This window comes from Corvus brachyrhynchos, unplaced genomic scaffold (assembly GCF_000691975.1).
Source record: "Corvus brachyrhynchos isolate BGI_N302 unplaced genomic scaffold, ASM69197v1 scaffold191, whole genome shotgun sequence".
Taxonomy (NCBI): domain Eukaryota; kingdom Metazoa; phylum Chordata; class Aves; order Passeriformes; family Corvidae; genus Corvus; species Corvus brachyrhynchos.
The window spans coordinates 3,557,263-3,566,324 of record NW_008236487.1 but is presented as its reverse complement, the minus strand read 5'-3'; the positions used below and the strand labels follow the sequence as shown (position 1 = coordinate 3,566,324).

Below are 9,062 nucleotides of genomic sequence, written 5' to 3'. Positions count from 1 at the left end.
GCTGGAGATAGAATAATGTTCTAGTACATGTAAGAAAGATTAAAATAGATCTAGGAATCTCAGGAAAAAATATGTAATTACATAGGAAATGTAATGTAGAGAACACCACTTACAATTGTAGCACATTTTTTTTATCTTTAAAGTGCTGTACAAACACTGCTAAAAGAGTTACTGGCTTACTTTTGCAGATCCCCATGGAGCAGGCAAGCATTATTCCCAGGTGGACATGGGGGCTCATCCTGAGGAGTGCTAAGCAGATTACTTCCCAAGACTACAGAGAAGACTAAAAGTATTTTAAATGCCACAGTGTGACAACATCTTGCACCCAGGTCTAGGTCTTGTCTGCACCATTTCAAAATCCCTGAGGCCACACAATGATGGTTTTGTATAATTCACACTGCCCTATCAAATAAAATGTGAATGTTTTAATGGCAAAGTGTTGTAGTAATAGGCATTACAGTAGGCTGTGCATCATCTGTTCTTATCTCTTTTACTTCACATTGGACTAGGTAACAACTGTCCTCCAACAGAAATACAACACAGACACTAAATAAAATCCTGAAGACAATATAAACTCTTGATAAGCTGCCCCATTCTGCTGATACCCACAAAAGAGACATGCATTCAATCTGTTCTGTAAGTACAATATGTTGCAGTAGATCACATTGGTCCATTAATGACTATTAATGAACACAGAACCAAAGCTTTAACATCACAGCTCATAAGAAAATGGTCAGGACAAAAAAAAAATTAAAAAAAAAAATGTGATGTGGTGCTCAGAGCTTCAGCCACAGCTGTGAACCTCTGTGATCCAGCTGGCTGGTGACAGGAATTTGGTGAACAAGATAAAGCATGCAACATGTTGCTGTCCAAGTGTGGAAGCATGTCAAGGGTGGCAAAATCATCCCGGGTGCTATGAAAGAATGGCAAGTTCCCTGGAAACACTGTTCACTGCAGCAGAGTAGCTGGGGTTTGACCAGCATCCTGTCCAACAAGCTGGTTTAGCTCGAAGAGTCAGAGCACACAGCCATCACTCATCCTGTGTTCCACATTCCATCCCCCATGTTCCACATCTTACAGAGCACAGCACAAGATACTTGCAGAAACAAGACATTTCTCCTCACGTGCACTCAGCAGAGGCTGAAGAAAAGGAGCAGAGGCCAGAGAAGAAGCAGGAGAGGATGCTCTTTAAGCAATCTGTTAATTAGAATTGTCCATTGCATGACTGCAGGCAAGCACATAACTGCTAATTTTGTTATTCACCCAAGTTGCATTTAGTTGTTCAAGATTCTGGGATATTTTCCTGGTGAAGTAGTCACTCAATTACTCGGAGTGACACTTGAATACAAGCCTTCTGAAAAGAATACATAGTCCAGGCATAGCAGGAAAGCAGTAGCAACAGGAACCATTCTTTGCCAGTGGGAAGAACAAAACAAATTTCCCAGCCGTATCAGCCTGTAACCATCTGAGAAGTAGGCATATGTGGAATACAGGCATTTGGGACCAAATTAAAGGCATTTTCCTTTCCATTCCACTTAGACACTTCAATTACTTCTGCTGTGATCACAGGGTAAGGTATCTCCCACCCTGCACATCCAACCTGCATTGTTCCTCTCATCCCTACAGTGCTCCTAATGTTGTTCCATAACCTTCCCCCCAACACCCTCAAAAAAACCCCAAAAAACAAACTTCACTGTAAATCCAAATGTGAGAGAATGAGTTTGCCACTTACTGAAATCTAAACATTAGGATTTACAGCAGAATTCTGAATCACAGGAATTAGTAAAGGGAAAAGGAAAGCATCTCTGCAGTCAAAACCTAAAAATGATGCCTAGACCACCTATCTTTATCTTTTATGTGACCAACTCCCAAAGTACCTTGGGAAGAAGAATTCACATAAAAATACACTTCCACTTTCTCCTGTCCCTCCTGCATGTGAGTGACAGAAAGTGCACTCTTTGGTCTCACAGGTAATTTTCCCACTTCTGAGATGCTCACTAAACCCCCTACAACCACCACCCCTGAAAGAGCTCTGCAGTACAACTGGAAATTCAAGTATTGCCCACAATGAAAATAATGAAATGTATGGAGGGGTGGATGAAAAGGAAAGGATGAAGAATGGATCCCAGGCTGAATGACAGCTTCTGGAACCTCTCCTTCTCCTTGCTGGACCTGTTAAATCCACAGTTAGTGGTGGCCTCGGGGAGGATAGGGCACCATAGCGTGAGTCCCTGCCAGGATCAATAAAGCAAGGGATTGAATACCCCCATTTGGATGCCTGGAGCAACCTGTGACCAAACCAGAGGAAAAAATAAGGGAAAGAATGCATTTAACTTATCTTATAAAGAACATATTTTCGAAAATCTAATCTTCTAAGGATCTGAGTAGCTTCAGGGTTTTGTTTATATTTTTCATTTAGGAGTCTCCCTTGGGTCTTTTCTTTGCCAGGAGCACAGTGGGCAAAATCAGGATCTTTGGCTTCCCCAATGTGCTCAAGAACTCTATGGATAATTTAAGCTTTCCTACTGCAGTAAAACAGAAAGTTCATAAAAATAAATAGAGTAATACTTTGCACTCATTCCACAGGAGGCTTGTGCTTCATAAAAACTAGTCAGTGAAACATCTCTTAGAAGTAGGTAAGTGTTGTTTTCCCATTTCACAGATGTGAAAAGGAGATACACGATGTGTCAGGACCACCCAAGTCACTGAGGACCCTTGTTCAAAAAAGTAATTTTGTTTTTCTGGAAGTCATGACTAATTCACCTTTATGTGACATGCCACCTCGGCACACCTAAAACATGCCTAAACGTGTGGATAGAAGTGTGTGGTCCAATGCAATTTCTCGCTGTTAACCTCACCCTCTCACAGATGCACACCACATCCACAGCAGAAGCAAACACACACCCATCCCTCACTATTACAATGCAAGGACCAGGATACTGACTAAAATTACCAGTGAAGATGTCCCAGAACCAAGGTGGTAGACTTTGAGCTGGAGTAGCAAAGTCACTCTTACAATTTTCATTCTGCTATTACGAGACTGATGTTTTATGTCTCTGCAACAAAAGCTGCTCTCAGTTCAAATGACTTCTGAAAATGGGACAGATGTTCCTTAAAACTGAATCCAGGGTATGTTTCTGATTTCATCCTTTGAAACTTTGATTACTTATACAATCCAGGTCTTCCAAAATCCCATTTCCTCATTTAACCATAAGAAATTCTATCAAAAGAAAGCCTCTGAGATCATCCATGTAATCTCAGCAATCACTGCATCAACAGCAGAAATGGAACACGACAATGTTTCTATAACTTTTCTGAAAAGCTGGCTTGCCAAGTAGCTTTTGGTTTTCTCTGCTTCCAGACATTAAATTCCACTAATAGGCAGCTAAAATATATCTATTTTAGGCACTTTTTTTTTTGATTAATTTTCCATACATGCAACCACGGTACTCAGGAGGTATCATCCAATGACAGGCAGTGGGGAAGAGGAGGGCCTGTATGAGCTCCAGGAAGGTCTAGAAAGAAGGGTATTCTTTCAAGAATAATTCAATATATAGTCAAAACATTGACAATAGCAAGACATGGAGTGTCTCCCTCCTTTCTCTTCATTTTCTTCTATTTGATAGTGCCCAGCATTCTGCATTAGGCAGAAGCTTGCAAAAGAGGATAAAGGTTTAAAAGAAATTCAGAATATGTCAATAATCAGGTTGGTTTACTTTTTTTAATTGGTACATTCTTCATCATGATGGCTGCTTTATAGGGATTTCTCCCTGGAAGCTAATTTAGCCTGAATAATGGGTACCTTAGCCTATTAGACTAATTTTCATTACTGGAGACACAGTGATATGGAACTTAAATGCCATCTAACCTTGTTTGAAACAAGTTTAAAATCTAAACCAAGAGAATTTAATCTGGTAGTTTAATCAAAGTTATCACACATTCAGGAACAAAAGATGTGAGCTGCATATTTGTTACAGGCAGAAAAACATCCATCCCTAAGTAATTGAGTTGCATATGCAATGCATAACCCATAACATTTTTGAAGACAGGATTCAACTCACCTGGCTTTAGATATCTTACTTTTAGATACTTAAAATTACTTGTCTATACTTTTTCTAAAGTCAAAGGAAACGGGCAACTCGAGAACACGATTAATTGCATCATTAGTAGGATGGGGAAATTAGAATATGAGAGATTAACCTCCTTGGGAGGTGCCTCTACCCTCATTATAAACAGAACCTAGAAGACTTAAGCCAGATGTTCCCTTAGAACAAAGTCAGACTGAATCAGGTTCTCAGAGTTGTCGATACCGCATGCTCATGCTTTTTAGCAAGATGAAAACAGTATCAAGATGCCAGACTAAAATCTCTGTGTTTATTAAGTCCTGATCCTTTACATTCCACTTCCCTATTTTTACTCCGTACAGGAGTTGACATAGTGTAAAGTCCATTTTAATTTAAAAAATTTTGTCTCTTGGTGAGGCAGTCTGGCTTTAGTGGTGCACCCTTAACCCATTTCTCTCACTGGTTCTTGATGCTTCTCTGACCAACTAAGTTTCCTTCAAGGCCATTTTCTCCATCAGCACTGAATCCTTGCTTCTCCTTTCCAGCCTTCTCTGCAAGTCCTTTGTCTTTCTTCTGACTATAGCCCCACCATTTCCTTAGTGACACTGGATTTTTTTTCACCATGCACTACAAAAAGCAGTTTGTGTCCTGAATGCTATCCAATTCTACATCCATACCTGAACTGATAAGGTGCTTATTTAAATGTGTTATACTATCAACAGCCTGCTGGAATCAAGAAAGTTTAATAAAAATAATCCAGAAACACAGGGGTTAGTGAAGGTAGAACTGCATATTCTTCTATGCCTTATTAAAGGGGATTCTACCTTTCAATGGGAATCATAAAGAGGAAGAAATACCAAAATATTAGGCAAAAATTCTTTTTCAAATTCAAAGATTTAGGAAGACGAATTACAGATGTCTATTGCTTTAAAATGCCTTTAGGCAACCTAAAAAATGTCTTCCTTTCCTACTTAGCAATGCAGTTTGGTATCAATCCTAAAGAGGCATCATTAAAAAAAACCAAACAAACACAAAAAAACCAAACAAACCAACCCACCAAACCAACCAACCAACCCCCAACCCCAAAACAACAATTCAACAATTTCAGCACTACTTTTGTTTTACTAAGTTTTTGTTCTAGCCCATAGTGATAAAAAAAACACATAGCAGCAGGTTTCTGGCCCTTATTTCCATCTCAATGACCTTGTTGGTAAGGAAGCATGGTGGAAACCTCCAAAGGAGGAAAGCCTCAGCTCACTGCAATACTCCAGTTGTCCAGAAATCAACAGTGGCATGAGTGGGATCTGGACAGCCCAGAGATTTAGGGCAAAGTCAAGAACACAGAATGTTATTTCTCTTAAGGACTTATTACCTTCTCTTTCACTTGAAGATCATTTCCCTGCCCCTAATGCCTACTGCCATCAACAATATCTGCCTGCAGAGCTGGTCATACCCAACACTTTCCAGGGTTCCAGCTATACTTGTCTTTGTAAACAATTCAGGATCTGGATTGAATAGAACAGACTTGCTGCATCACACCAGTCACATACCCCACTTATTCCAAAAGTGACTCAATGAGGCTACATCAGTTTGAACCCAAAATTGGTCCCCTGAATTTAATGTAGCCTTACAAGACCAAAAGCAGTGAACAAAGAGCAAAATCTACCCCAGAGTCCGATTTCAAGCCTCAGCCCATCATTCAGCTGCCACTGGTCTAAGTTGTGCACTCACTCAAAAAAGGCTTTATCACGTTCCCTATGATGCAAAATGCACAACGTTTTTTCAAAATGTGTTTGTAATAGGCAGGTAGTTCATAGACAACAATAAAAAAACCCCAACAACAAACAAAATCCCAAAACTTCAGTTCAGTAAACATTTTTAATTGTGCAAAGACATTATGGGATGGCAAAGAGAAATAGAACAGGCATAAACTCCAATAATTATGATTTTAAGAGCAGCACATTAAAACAGCATACGTTAATGTTTGAAGTTTACACACAAAACTGACTGTCAGATGAGCAAATTGATTCCTCAGAGACAGGTACATCTAGGCAGCTAAGGCTATATCTTGCATTTATCTAGCCTTACAACATTGCCAATCTCTCTTCTTATCACTTCAACCGTTGTAGATCTACTAAAATTTAGAACAATTTCAAGATGACAGACATGATACATCATAACCATAGTCAGTGCTGCAAATTCAGGCAGCTTGATCCATGTTTCAGATGAAAGAACAATTTTCATTCTTAGTCGTATGGGGGAAATTGGTGGGATCTAGGTGCTTTTTATGTAAGCAGTATGTTAAATCTTTCCAGATTTTGGTAGATTCACTAATATTTATGAAAGGCATTGAGTGGTCAATCCTAGAATATGCAAATGCTATCTTCCCTGCAAGATTCTGTGATGTGATATTTTCATAACTACCTAATGAATAATGTATTTTCTGTTTACTGTGCTAATTCACCAATTATCAAGATTATATTCACTCTTCTAAACTTAGTCTCTGAAGAATGTTGAAGTAAGGGGTGGGACATATTTACAATACAGACATTTATGTCAGAGGCAGCTGTTTGGACTCTCCACAGGTCAAGACAGAGATAAAGACTTTTTCATGATGGAACTCACTGGAATAATAGATTTCAGCATTACTATGGGCCAAACCACTGCTCCTGCTTGCTGTCCACAGCACGAAGCTTTCAGTACCTCCAAGACAGAAACACAAGACCTGCTGTACTTTATAAGCCACCAGTCTCTCAGCCAGATTTTGCAGATGCACTTGGTTCTTCACTATGACAGTTGTCTAACACCAAGTAATACTGATAATATCTGAGCTAGTTAGTTACACACATGTAAAGAACCTGCATCTTAAAAGATAAATAAAATAGGTTTCTTTACCTGGAAGATGTTGAGGATCTGGCTTTTTCCTTATTTTCTGGAATATATGTACAGCATGGTGTTTCCTTGCTATCAATACCACATTATATGTACTGTGCAATTTAGAATGACAGCAGAATGGTTTGCATTGAGAAAATGCTAGCTGAAGTGTACTGCAGAATCTGTTTTTCTCATTGCTAGATCTCTTTAAACGTGTCTGGGATGTATTTTTAGCCTTTTTTTTCTTTCCTTCTTCTTAAAGAGAACATATTTATTATGTAACTGGTTATTTTTTGGTTGAAAAATGAGGTTTTGTTGTTTAATAGAAATATCAAAAGGGGAGGGGAAGGGAAGGTAAACATCCAACCAATATTAGCTCTGAAGTGCTGGGTAATTGTACAGGGCCCTGGGCAAAAACAAAACATAGATGTGCAGTAGTCATAGCACATCTTGTCTTAACTTGTCTTTGTTAGTGTAAGTGAAAAGGTTAATGCTGTTCAATTCCGTCAATGCAGAATGAGGCACTGTGGCACCTCTGAAATCTAAACTTACTCACAGTACAGCTGATGTGATTCCTGAGAGAATCACATTATTTACAAGTTAGTTTAGTAACACAAATGCCAATTAACCACGTGCTGGTGTATTTTATATATATATATATATATTAAAAAAAAAAAAAAAAAAAAGGCAGAAAAAAACAAAAACAAAAAAAAAAAAAAAAAAAAAAAAGGCAGAAAAAAACCAAGACCAACAGATTGCTTTTAGTATGCTTATCACAGGGTAAAGCTTTGCTGCTGTCTACCAGCAACATATGGTAAGGTCTCAGCCACCTACTAGCCATAAGGGCTTAATCCTACTAGCCAAGACAGATACCAGGGATGGATCCCTGCATGAGTTTTGAATAGCGTGCATGGCAGTTTAAAGGAATAAAGCTGCCTTTAAAGCAGAATAATTAATGATGACTTAAATTCAATGCCAATTAAAAATGTCAGAGGCTGCTTCTTGACTGCCTTGCACTTTGTGTAGTCAGTTAAATTCAGAACATAGTGTGTGCAAGAAAGCTGCCAAACTGTCCATGTTTGGCACAGACCTGGCAAAGACATTCATGGTGACACAGGTGTAAGTCAGGGAAGAAGCAGATCCTCAGTTTTTTGGGCAACAGCTTCATCAAGACAAATGCCATCCTGCTTACCTTAAATTACCTAAACCATAAATAAAAAGCTTCACATTAAAAGTGAACTAAATATCAGTCCTATCTGCTATTTCCTTATTAATATCTGATTATGTCTCAGTCCTGACTATCTGCTATTTCCTTATTAAGATCTGATTATGTCTATTCCTTTTGATTTTTCTGTTTGTCTAACCAAATCCTTTTGACCGTTCTATCCTTTAGAGCCAGCACAGTAACTCTTAACACAGATGCATTCATCTCAGGAAATACACAGCAAACAGGGATGTAATCTCTCCTGTACACACCTCGCCTGCTAATAGGGACAGAAAATTGGGGTTTATTATTTAAGAATCTAGAGGGCCAGGTGTGGTGTGGCCAACCTGGTGCTCCAGGATATCAAGCATATTACAATGCTGCTGACTTAAACTACTGCACTTGAACATGAGCATTCATTGCTACCAGGCTCAGAGTTCAGCAAGCAAGCTCCTCACCCAGACAATTCCTTAGATCTCCCATTAGCTTCTCTGTGTATGATCTACCTGATCCCAACAAGCAGTCCTTGTGGGGCAGATGAGAAGAACAGGTCAAATGTACTCCAGTTTCACTCCTGCCGACTCGAGAGCTGGAAGGATGGCCACAGCCACACCTCGCTTGCATGGGGTGATCATGACACTGAATCTGCATAATGCCTCTGGCTCCACCCCAAATCTCCCCTCTGTGCCAGCTCGCGCAGGGCTGGCAGAGGATTGCTCCATGAGGCACAGGCAATACAGAAGGGCGCTGCTCTCCTGCTCCTCTTGTGGTACCTCCCTTAAAACATCATGAGGTCACACAGTCTCCAGACCAAAGTTTCCTGACGCCATCTGTGACTAAAATTCTCTTATTCTTGTCAGCCCCACTCAGAGTTTGATTTCAGAGAATTTCAGTTTTCAACATTTGAAAATATGCACATG

General features: G+C 39.5%; 1 long non-coding RNA gene across 1 annotated transcript in view; it reads right to left on the bottom strand.

Annotated features, from left to right (window-relative positions):
* Positions 1–8,728, bottom strand: part of LOC108444694 — a 216,227-nt gene extending 207,499 nt beyond the window's left edge. Inside the window, exon 1 of the long non-coding RNA XR_001859329.1 lies at positions 8,649–8,728. This is a non-coding gene — a long non-coding RNA (uncharacterized LOC108444694). The remainder of the gene's footprint in view (positions 1–8,648) is intronic.
* Positions 8,729–9,062: the final 334 nt, after the last annotated feature.